The following is a 12,772-nucleotide window of genomic DNA, read 5'->3' as shown; positions in this document are numbered from 1 at the left end:
AAAGTGTAAAAATGGTGGGAATAGACAACCTGAATGGTCAGGAGAGTTAGTGACAGAGAAATCCAAAGACTGCTTAGAACCTGGAATGTCAGTCAGTGATATTGTGAATTCTGACTGTAATGTTGGCTGTAATTTTGTAAATCAGAATTTTGATAATGGCGGCAGACATGTGCTACGTAATCGAGGTCATTTTCAGGACACTGGGAAAGACGCAGGAAATGACGTAGAGAAGCCAGAAGGGGGAGGAGCCAGAGTGGGACACGTGCAGACAGGACATGTGGAGAGAGAAAATGGCGACGATCAGTTTCTAAAAATAGAACAGGCCAAGTTAGGGATTACACTTAGGAAAAATTTATTGGACATATGCAAATTAATTCCCGCATATAATCCTAAAATACATGTTTGCAGAAACTCAGAGATATTTGAAAGTTCCATCGAGAAATTTAATTTAACCAATAGTGAGACGAATCAGTTATTCCGTATGTGGTTACCTCAGCATTTTTTTAGACAATTGGCATTAAAAAAGTCTTCTGGCAATGAGACATTTGATTGTTCAAATGATAACGACATCATAAGGCTGAAAAATCTCATATTCTGTGCAAGGAATGAATCTGATCCAAACTATGAGATGTTGAAGGAATTACAAATTGAACAGAATGAGAGTACGTTCTCATTTATGTCCGTTTTTGAACGTTTGTATAGGGCGGTCATTCCAAATGTCAGATTGGATGGAATGATACGTTTATTCATCAAGAAATTTAATTTCCTTGATAATGCAGCCTGTGCAGTGGCATTAAATAAAAAGTCCCTATTCGAATGTACGACATTTATCAATTTTGTTAGAAGTCGCCAAAGTCAATCAAGACAGAAATTAATTAATTCTGAAAAACCAACACGGAAAAGGGAGAGTTTCCGTGAAAAACCAACAGTGTCTCCCAGATCCAGATATTTCTGTGACAGGGAATATGCAATTCGGAGGAAGATGCATACGTGTTATAAACCATACAATTCACCCCAATTTTTATCATCTAAAAGTCTTTTTTCACAGGAAAAACCCCTGTCACCAGTGAAAGGATTGGTCACTGGGATTGAAAATCCCAGACAAATGATGAGTAATAGCTTTGAAAGACAGAAACAGGTGTCTTGTGCAGACTCTTTCCCTGGATTAGGGTTTGATAGCCCGCGACAGGTGGGTGGTTTTTCAGAGAGAGACATTCTCTCTCAAATAAGAGAAAACCTTGAATTACATAAGTTCAGAGATTCCTATAAGTTCAAAGGGAATCTAATAAATCGAATCTTTGAAGAAAAAATTAGGTATGGTCTTCAGTTAAATAAAGTGGATTTCTGGATAAATTAATTTTGCTATTTGATAATCATAATTTTTCATATACAGTGAATATATATATATATATATATATATATATATATATTAAAAGTAGTGATAGTGAATCAAGGTCATATTTTCATTTAGTCAAATGATAGTTAATGTTATAAATTTAATAATTTGATCTCTGTATATGAATAATAATATTTAAAATAAAATAAGAGAAAGTAACGGATTTTAAGTGTTTCATTTTTATCATAAATATGATAATAATTTTATTCTTTTATTTCCCTCAGAATTTATCAGTAAAACAGATTGATGAAGTATTAACTTTTTATTTATACATATGTTCTTGTCCTCAATCAGGTAACATATATTTTCTTGTGTAAGGTTAATTCGCGAAAGCATGATTGGATAATAATTATTACTTTCTCAGGTACCAATGGTCAGAGAAGTATACTTGAACGTTTTTTTTATGAATATATATATCTCCTTTAGAGTTATTAGAAATGTAATCTGAGCTTTGGAGTGTTATAAAACTGCTTGCTGTCTTGGAATGGTGTTCCTTGCACGTGACCAGAGCATGACTTGATACTAAAAGCTAAAAATAAATGTTTGTCCCATGGTCATATGTACAGTGTGTAATACATTGGAATTTGTTTTTTTCGAGAAGTACTTCAAATTAGTAACATAATCTTTGAAATGCGCATAGAATAATTGGGAATACAGGGATTTGAGTCCGTCAATGTTTTTATGTGAAAGTATGTTACAGTCTTGTGTGCATAGATGTGTCAATGAATGATTGATTGTTTGAGCAGCTGCTAAAGTCAAAGTATTTGGATCCAGAGAGAAAAAAAAAAAAAAGAGAATTTTTGTTTTAACTTAGAAGTTATAAGATATGTATGTATACTATATAGAATAAATAAGTTATAGTACATAAGTATAAATAATGAAGGAATTTATACAAGATATATATTTTAATTCTTAGACATATTTCTTTAGTATAGAGATATTAGGATTTTTTATTAAGGGTTTATTCTGAATAGTTACATTCTAGAATAAGGTTATAACGTTTTGATTTTCTTATATCTTTTTGTGTTAGTCACTTCTTTTACTGATACACAGATTGGTAATCATTTTTTCTTTTCAAATATGGAAGTGATATTTATAATATGGTCTTGAAGATATACCACACAAATTTTAATTTAATTTAATCTAAACATATTAATTTTTATAATATCATATTTCATGATATTGAAAGGGGGAGGTTTGGTCTCAATCACACACATTTATATTTGATAAATATATGTGTTTACAGGATACTTTAATAATTAATATTTCAAGTACAAAGGAAGAATTGGGAATAAAAAAAAATATATTTGAAGTATATCATAATGCATTTATATACTAAGAGAAGTGTATTATTTGCAAGGTTACATGACTTAATTATTTTTATTGGTTATTGATAGGCTTGGTAATTTTATAAGATACTGGTAACATTAAGGTTATGTATTATTAAAGACATAGGTGTTATATACATAGAAGGCCTTATTTTTATTTCAAGTTTTATTTTTATTCCGATTTTCATTTTTCTTTTTATTCCTATTTTTTATATTAATTATTGTTTAATATTCACATTTTTAATTAAAATCTTAATTCTACAATTTTTATTTTTTCTTCAGATTTTAAATATCTCAATTGAGAAAACACTTCAATATTTAGTTCAGTAATATCTAATATAAGAATATTACTTTATTAAATATGACTCATATGAAAAGGGAAAAGTTCCATTTTTTTTTTGGAAGAAAAGATACTTTCTTCATCAATATATACAATTGTTTACTTTCTGGTAATACATTATTTTTATATTAGTATGTTAACACATTAAGGGTGAAATATTACTTATAGTTACACATTTTCTTATAATAGGTTATTTTATAAATAATAGACAAATCAAATAAATTAAATTAGAGTAATAAAGATGGAAGATTAAGATACATCTAGGTTTACCTTCATATATTTACAAATAATATATATTATATTTTTAATCAATAATAATTTATAATGGGTATTATTGTGTTTTGATTGTATCATCCAGTCTTTTCTAAAAGGTTATTTGCTTTGGTTTATAATTTACAAATGATCTAACTAAAAGCCACATTGTTGCTTTCATATTTATAATATGATACATGTTATAGGTACACATTATATTGTTTCATACTTTATATTATATGTTGGTTACATTCAACACATTGCCACCTATGGGTTTGGAAGGGTAATGCACCAATGACAAAAAAAGGTCATTACAAGAAAATACTATTGTCTATACCATTATGCAATATTTTATCATTCTGAGTATCAATTATATTAATACTTTTACGATAATAATAATAATAATGACATGGTATTATAGTATTAGAGTTATGGTACGCTGTGACATTTATTAGTGATAGTTATTGCCATATTTGGTATTTAGATTAGGGAATGAATCAGTCTTCAATCAAGATTAGAGAAGATAAAAAGACTTTATATTTTTCCTAAAGTTAAAAGGGATTCTGCAAAAAGGTCCAAAAGGTAACGTCTCAAATAAGACTGTGAAACATACAAAATACACTTACCGTGCTTGCATCTCAGAAACACAATAGTCCTATGATTTCAGGATGGACAATGACACATGGTCTGTGCATTAAGACCTCCCTAAAGTTACTAAGAAGAGCAATGACGTGTTAAAGTTAACCCCTGTCGTGCTGACCAAGAACGTCTTAACATCTGTTATTCGACAACAGGCAGCATGGAGGATAAAAGGTGACTAATGTAAATTGCACTGCACAGACATCAAAGACTTTTGCTATTCTTCTTCTACACTCATGAACTGTGGTTTATCAACATTGGCTATGGACTTTGTAATAAAGAATAAAGTTTATGGACTTTGATCTAACAATGATAAACGCAATACGGGACTGTACTAAATCGGTAACCATTCATTTTTTTCAAAGGATTTAGTTCTAAGAGACTGTGTTTATGCCGGATTACATCGGAGATAAGAAGACATCAACTCAGAGGACATCATATGGTGACCGGATTTGGTTTTTGCATTTCTTTTTAGGTCTAGCGAAGTATAGTTATATACATTTTTATATGATTGATCAGTCACAGCCTGTCATAACATGAATCCACATTATTATATTATTGAATTTACAAATTAATTATTCTTCATCATTATTATTGATATTAATCCGCTATTGACAAATAAGGAAAGAAGATTTGTTATTTTAATGATGTATTAATTAATTTTCGGGGTTGCTCCACCCACTTCAAGGGGGAATTGTAAAATGATTAGAATTAATACATCTAGTTATCAAATATTTCATAGTAAGACATATACGTTCATAGTTCTGTTTATGTTGGAGGGCATAGGTTATTAATAAAGTTTATAAGGGTAAATATGCCCATATTGAATATACTTGAGTGCTGAGCATGGAGGGATATATTTAAATCCTTCCCGAAGCTTCTCGAAGCTTCTAGAAGCTTACGTAATATGGAACTATATTCAACTGTGTTACACTAGAATGCCCTATATGGTTTGAACAGCTGGTATATAATACACGATGGAGGGGGCTACTGGGCGCTCTCCACACTGCCTGCGGTGAGAAGACTCCAGTGCTGCAAGCTATGACACGTTGTCCAGGCTAAGAGATGACATCCCCAGCATTGCCGTTCAGGAGCCAAAGAGAGATGGGTAAAGACTTCCCATTGTTCAATATGGACTAAATGAACTCTTTTTACATAAGCTATCAAAGTATATTATTTTTTTTTCCTTTCTGTAACTGAACCTTGGCAACCATTTTTAAATAGATAAAATACATTTATTTTTTACATTTTTGAGGTCTTTTCTTTCATGCGGCTTTACGTATTTGAAGAAAAATATATTTAAGAGTATATTTTTTAACATTTACCCCGGCCCGCAAGGCCAGAGCAGACACCGCTCCCCAGTCTAAGGAAGTCCCTGCTAGGAAGTCCCTGATAGGAGAGGACCCTGCATACTGGAAGCTGAAGGCTGATCTAGAGGCCCAGTTCCCACAGGAGATGGTGGATCGGTACCTGCTCCCTCCGCACACCCCCAAGGCGACTTCTGCAGCAACCACGCCAAAGAGTCCTCCGCCAGGGCCTGCTGATGAACACCCATCCCCAGCGCTGCCACAACAGGAGTGCTCAGAAGAACTAAGGGGGAGGGGAGGCCAGGAAGCTGAGGAGCTGACCCCGGAGCCATCAGCAGTGGATCCATGCCCCGCGCCAGAGATGCTGCCGTATTCCCGCTGGGATGAAGAAAGCCCGACACCCTCTGCTGAAGAAGATCTGTCCAGGTACCTCACCTGGGAGCCTGCAAACAGTGAAGCCGCAACCCAGCAGAACCCAGCCCGTAGGACACGGCGCCGTAGCAGAACAAGGTTTTCCCCTGCACCGCAGTCTCCAGAGCAGAAAGACGAAGTCATGGCCAGAGACTTGGAAGAGAAACGGTTCCTGAGAAGGGCCAAATCCCAGGTTAGAGGTCCACTTTGTCGTGGTGTAGTAGAAGACTTCAGCTTGAAATCAGGTTATGGCTTCATCGTAGCACCTGGTATGAAAGAAGGCATTTTTGTCAACAGAAGAGACGTTAGAGCTCATCTGCCCAGAGGACATCCTGGAAGAAACTTAAAGATGGGAGACTCCGTACAATTTACCATGCATCAAGGCGAAAGAGGCTGGTATGCGCTAGATGTAGCACCATGTCCCAAAGAAGAAGAAAGGAAAGATAGTGATAAAGAAAGAAAAGACAAAGGACCTACTGATGAGACAACCACAGATGAAGAAAGAGATCAAGGAAGCAACAGGTGCCGCAGCCCTACAGGCCCAAGCCCTGGTGAAGAGGAGTCTGCATAAGTTAAGTTAAAGTAAAGCAAGTTACCAGTTTGAAAAGTTTGTTTTGCAACGTTTTACAAGTTTAAGTATGTGCCCACATAAACTCATGTGAGAAATGAACCTTAAGGCTATGAACTGGCTATAGCCACAAACTCTCGCAGTGTAAATAGTTACACCAGAGGGCACCACCACCACCAGAGTCAGCCTGTTTAGGGGCTTGGCTCGTCTGCAACCAGGGAGCCCGTCCGTATATAGGGCCTTGGCTTACCTGCAACCAGAGAGCATGCCTGTTTATGGGGCCTGGCTCTCCACCACAAAGAGGGTACCTGGTCAGCACCAACTGTGGAGGCCGCCTCTACATCCTGCCAGAAGAGGCTGAAGGCGCGGATCCACCAGGCCAGGTATGCCCTGAAGACCACCAGCCCATGAAAGCCGCCTCTACATCCTGCCAGAAGTGGCTGAAGGCGCGGCCAACGTGAGAGGGTTTTGGGTGGGTTAACGGACTTGTGGGTGGAGGGTGGTGATGTATGGTACCTGGTGCTTTTAAAAATGTTTTACATGTTTTAATGTTTTATGCATTTTAAAATGTTGTCTTGCAGCCCGAGGACGTGCTGGTGATAACTAAGGGGGAATGTGGCGCCCCTGACCTGGTCAGGCACCACTGAGTACTGCACCCATGCTGGGGACAGTACAATACAGGTAATCCAGAAGGCTGACCGAGGTGTGACTACACAGGCGCATAGTGATCAGGTCTCACACATGTACCTTTGGGAGGACCCCTGGGGATCCCAGGAGGGGGTGAAGCCGGTGCAAAGCCTCCATCTCCACTCAAGGGGTGTGGTAGAGAGCCTGGTTGCTAGGTGACGTAGGCAGGCACAAAGGGAAAAGAGAAGGAGGAGTAAAGAGTCTGCAGCAGAGTGTGGAGGAGTGAGGAGCAGGAAAGTGAAGCTCTGACAGGAGCAGCAGTGAAGGTCCCAGATGTGAGCCGGTTCAGAGCAGAGTCCAGGGAGCTCCGAGGAGAGCTGACCCCTTCCCCTGGGCTGCTGTAGTCTGACAGCGTCCGCGCAGTGGCTACCGACGGGGGAGAACGGTCAACTAGGAGTGCTACCCGAAACCCATCTCAGCTAGAGAGAAGAGCACGGAGTGGGAAGTAAGGAGACTGCTAGGGAGTACCAGGCCCAAACGGGCGGCAGATCCCGGAGCGGGGATAGATCCACCTTTCCCTGCTAAACCTGCCGATGTGGGGCCCTCAAAGCCCACACCACAACACCTAAAAGCCGCAGCCACGTAGCCACAGTTAGGGCCCACAGTTCACAGGAGGCAAGAAGCTGGAGTGATCTGGCCCAGGCAACAAGCACACGGCAAACGAAGGGGAGAGAGGCTTCAGCAACTTCCCTGGGTGACCCCCATAGGGACTAAAAGTCGGGGTTACCCCAAACCACCAAGGGCTAAGGAAGGCGAGTTGGTAGTCACCATCAGAAGTCAGCCTGAAGGATACCTGATTCCCGCCTGGTTCATCCCAGCTACGCCCGGGTTACTCACCCTGCCACCTGAAGTGAGTAAAAACCCTGAAAGACATTCTGCCTGTGTGGAGTTATTCTGCGCCTTGTGGTTCTACACATCTACACAGGGCCCTGGGGCTTGCCTCACTCTCAGGAGGCTATTACAACTAACTGCACCCACCATCAGCCCCAGGCGTCCCTTAACCTGCAGTGGCGGTCCCCACTGACCGCAATACTGAGAGTGGCGTCACGACAAATAGAAGATCTCCTACCGGTGACAAGATCCAGCCGAGTGGAGTCCCTGAAGGTAATGCACCGACACTGCACCTGTGGGGCTTCACACTTGGAGTAGCAAAATCAACAGTCGGGTACATTCTGAGAAAAAAGGAATTGACTGGTGAGCTTGGGAACTCAAAAAGGCCTGGGCATCCACGGATGACAACAGTGGTGGATGATCGCCGCATACTTTCTTTGGTGAAGAAGAACCAGTTCACAACATCAACTGAAGTCCAGAACACTCTCAGTGAAGTAGGTGTATCTGTCTCTAAGTCAACAGTAAAGAGAAGACTCCATGAAAGTAAATACAAAGGGTTCACATCTAGATGCAAACCATTCATCAATTCCAAAAATAGACAGGCCAGAGTTAAATTTGCTGAAAAACACCTCATGAAGCCAGCTCAGTTCTGGAAAAGTATTCTATGGACAGATGAGACCAAGATCAACCTGTACCAGAATGATGGGAAGAAAAAAGTTTGGAGAAGAAAGGCAACGGCACATGATCCAAGGCACACCACATCCTCTGTAAAACATGGTGGAGGCAACATGATGGCATGGGCATGCATGGCTTTCAATGGCACTGGGGCACTTGTGTTTATTGATGACATAACAGCAGACAAGAGTAGCCGGATGAATTCTAAAGTGTACCGGGATATACTTTCAGCCCAGATTCAGCCAAATGCCGCAAAGTTGATGGACGGCGCTTCATAGTACAGATGGACAATGACCCCAAGCATACAGCCAAAGCTACCCAGGAGTTCATGAGTGCAAAAAAGTGGAACATTCTGCAATGGCCAAGTCAATCACCAGATCTTAACCCAATTGAGCATGCATTTCACTTGCTCAAATCCAGACTTAAGACGGAAAGACCCACAAACAAGCAAGACCTGACGGCTGCGGCTGTAAAGGCCTGGAAAAGCATTAAGAAGGAGGAAACCCAGCGTTTGGTGATGTCCATGGGTTCCAGACTTAAGGCAGTGATTGCCTCCAAAGGATTCGCAACAAAATATTGAAAATAAAAATATTTTGTTTGGGTTTGGTTTATTTGTCCAATTACTTTTGACCTCCTAAAATGTGGAGTGTTTGTAAAGAAATGTGTACAATTCCTACAATTTTTATCAGATATTTTTGTTCAAACCTTCAAATTAAACGTTACAATCTGCACTTGAATTCTGTTGTAGAGGTTTCATTTCAAATCCAATGTGGTGCCATGCAGAGCCCAACTCGCGAAAATTGTGTCACTGTCCAAATATTTCTGGACCTAACTGTATCTATCTCTATCTATCTATCTCTATCTATATATCTCTATCTATATCTATCTATCTATCTATATCTATATCTATATCTATATATATATATATATATATATATATAGATATATAGATATATAGATATATATATATATATATAGATATAGAGATATAGATATATATAGATACTAGAAGGTGGCCCGATTCTACGCATCGGGTATTCTAGAATTTACATATTGTGTAGTTCATGTATGATTTTTGTTATATATATATATATGTTGTTGTGTGTAGTTACCAAGTGTTTGTGTAGGGCACTGTACATGTTCTGGGTGTTGTCTGGGTGTGACGGGGGGTGAGAGCGGTGTTGTATGTGTGTTGCGTGTGTTGCGTTGTTTGTGGAGCGCTGTGTGTCTGTAGCGTTGTGTGTGTGTGTGTTGCGCGGTTTGTGTGTGTGTGGTGTGTTTTGGGGGGAGGTATGTTTTGTGCAATGTGTGTGTGTTGCGCGGTATGTGCGTATATTTGTGTGTGCCGCGGTGTTTGTGTGTTGGGTGTTGTGTGTGTGCAGCGTTGTCTGTGTATGTGGGTGTCTGTGTAGGGCAGTTGTTTGTGGTTCCCAGTGTGTGTGTGTGGTGTGTTGTGCAGTGCGCGCGCGTGTGTGTGTGTTGGGGGGAGGTGTGCACTTCCCATCGTGCTCCATCCCCCATGCAGCGCACTCCCAAACGTGCTCCATCCGCCATGCTGCGCACTCCCAAACGTGCTCCATCCACGATGCTGCGCACTCCCAAACGTGGTCCATCCGCCATGCTGCGCACTCCCAAACGTGCTCCATCCCCTATGCTGCGCACCCCCCATCGTGCTCCATCCGCCATGCTGCGCACTCCCAAACGTGCTCCATCCGCCATGCTGCGCACTCCCAAACGTGGTCCATCCGCCATGCTGCGCACTCTCAAACGTGCTCCATCCGCCATACTCTGCACTCCCCATCGTGCTCCATCCGCCATGCTGCGCACTCCCAAACGTGCTCCATCCGCCATGCTGCGCACTCCCAAACGTGCTCCATCCGCCATGCTGCGCACTCCCAAACGTGCTCCATCCGCCATGCTGCGCACTCCCAAACGTGCTCCATCCGCCATGCTGCGCACTCCCAAACGTGGTCCATCCGCCATGCTGCGCACTCCCAAACGTGGTCCATCCGCCATGCTGCGCACTCCCAAACGTGCTCCATCCGGCATGCTGCGCACTCCAAAACGTGCTCCATCCGCCATGCTGCGCACTCCCAAACGTGCTCCATTCGCCATGCTGCGCACTCCCAAACGTGCTCCATCCCCATGCTGCGCACCCCCCATCATGCTCCATCCCCCATGCTGCACCAGCATCAGCCTCTCTACCCGCAGCATCAGCCTCTCTGCCTGCAGCATCAGCCTCTCTCCTCCCAGGATCAGCCTCTCTACCCGCAGCATCAGCCTCTCTCCTCCAGCATCAGCCTCTCTGTCCCCAGCATAAGCCTCTCTCCTCCCAGCCTACCCCAGCCTCAGCCTCCCCCAGCATCAGCCTCCCCCAGCATCAGCCTCTCTCCTCCCAGCATCAGCCACTCTCCTCCCAACATCAGCCTCTCTCCTCCCAGCCTACCCCAGCCTCAGCCTCCCCAGCATCAGCCTCTCTCCTCCAGCATCAGCCACTCCCTCCCACCACCAGCCTCTCTCCTCCCAGCCTACCCCAGCCTCAGCCTCCCCCAGCATCAGCCTCTCTCCTCCCAGCATCAGCCTTTTCGGTCCCAGCATCAGCCTCTCTCCTCCCAGCCTACCCCAGCCTCAGCCTTCCCCAGCATCAGCCTCTCTTCTCTCAGCCTCCACATCCCAGCCTTCCCCAGGATCAGCCTCTCTCCTCCCAGCCTCCTCCAGCACGCCGTGCTCCTCTGCCGACACTCACACACCCAATCGCATACACTCACACACACCCACACACCCGATCGCATACACTCACACACACCCGATCGCATACACTCACGCACACACACATTGACGATATTGCACATACGCGCTCACACTCACAACATCCGGAGATACCACATGCTTCTGGCCATGTGATCCTCCGGCAGGTCCTGGAAGCTCACAGCACAGTATCGCCGCCGAGAAGCAAGCGATATCCAGGATGTTGTGAGTGTGTGGATGCGATGTGATGTGTGTGTGAGGTGTGTGTGTGTGAGAGTGAGTGTGATCTGATGTGTGTGTGTGTATGTGCGTGCGTGTGTGTATGTTACGCCGCTGCAGGACCTTGATGCGCTGGTAACTATGCTAGCATGGTTACCAGCGTATCTCGTCCCCCGCTCGCACGGGAGCCCACACCAGCATACGCCGGCAATGCGAGGGTATGTGTCGGCTGGTTTGGCGGCGTAGCTAGCGTGCATTACGTGAGGGGGCGGGGCGTGTCCGAGTTGCCAATGCCTGCAGGGTGCCGGGGCAAGAGGCCAATCTGTGGGGGGGCGGAGCCTGGGCGAGCGGCCGGCCAATCCGTGTGGGGGCGCAGCTGGGCGAGCGGCCAATCCGTGCGGGGGGGGCGGGGCCATGGCGAGGCCAGCGGCCAATCAGCTTTGTGTCACCGTAAGGACACAATTTTGGAGCAAGACAGACAGACCAGACAGAATAAGGCAATTATAGATAGATATAGATATATATAGATATATAGATATATAGATATAATATATATATATATATATATATATGTATATATATTTATATATATATGCAGGGTGGTCCAAAAGTAGGTGGACAGTATGTGTAATAGGGTTATGAAGGGGGGGATTTATCAAACATGGTGTAAAGTGAAACTGGCTCAGTTGCTCTTAGCAACCAATCAGATTCCACTTTCATTCTCACAGATTCTTTGGAAAATGAAAGGTGGAATCTGATTGGCTGCTAAATGCAACTGAGTCCGTTTCACAGATCCGGTTTTCACAGTTAAATCTCCCTCAAATCTGTTTTCTTTTCAGAAATTCAGATAACCCATAATGGCAAATAATTGAAATACAGATCAAAGAAAATGGATTTCAAGAGTATTGGAAATCAAAAAATGTTGAGTCAGTTTCACTTTACACCATGTTTGATAAATCTCCCCCTTCATAACCCTGTTACACATACTGTCCACCTACGTTTGAACCACCCTGTATATATATACTATGTGTCTTAGTGTGTATATATACCGAAGTGTGTGTGTGTGTATATATGTATGTGAGTGTGTAATATTTATGCATGTGAGTGTTTATATGTATGTGTGTGACTGTGTATATATATATATATATATATATATATATATACACATATATACATATATACATATATACATATACATATATATACATACATATATATACATACATATATATATATATTATATATACACATATATACATATATATATATATACACATATATATATACACATATATATATATATATACATATAATATATATATACATATATATATACATATATATATACATATATATATAACATTATATTTA

Source organism: Anomaloglossus baeobatrachus, chromosome 12, assembly GCF_048569485.1.
Source record: "Anomaloglossus baeobatrachus isolate aAnoBae1 chromosome 12, aAnoBae1.hap1, whole genome shotgun sequence".
Taxonomy (NCBI): domain Eukaryota; kingdom Metazoa; phylum Chordata; class Amphibia; order Anura; family Aromobatidae; genus Anomaloglossus; species Anomaloglossus baeobatrachus.
The sequence above is the reverse complement of the archived record's forward strand: the minus strand, read 5'-3'. Positions refer to the sequence as shown.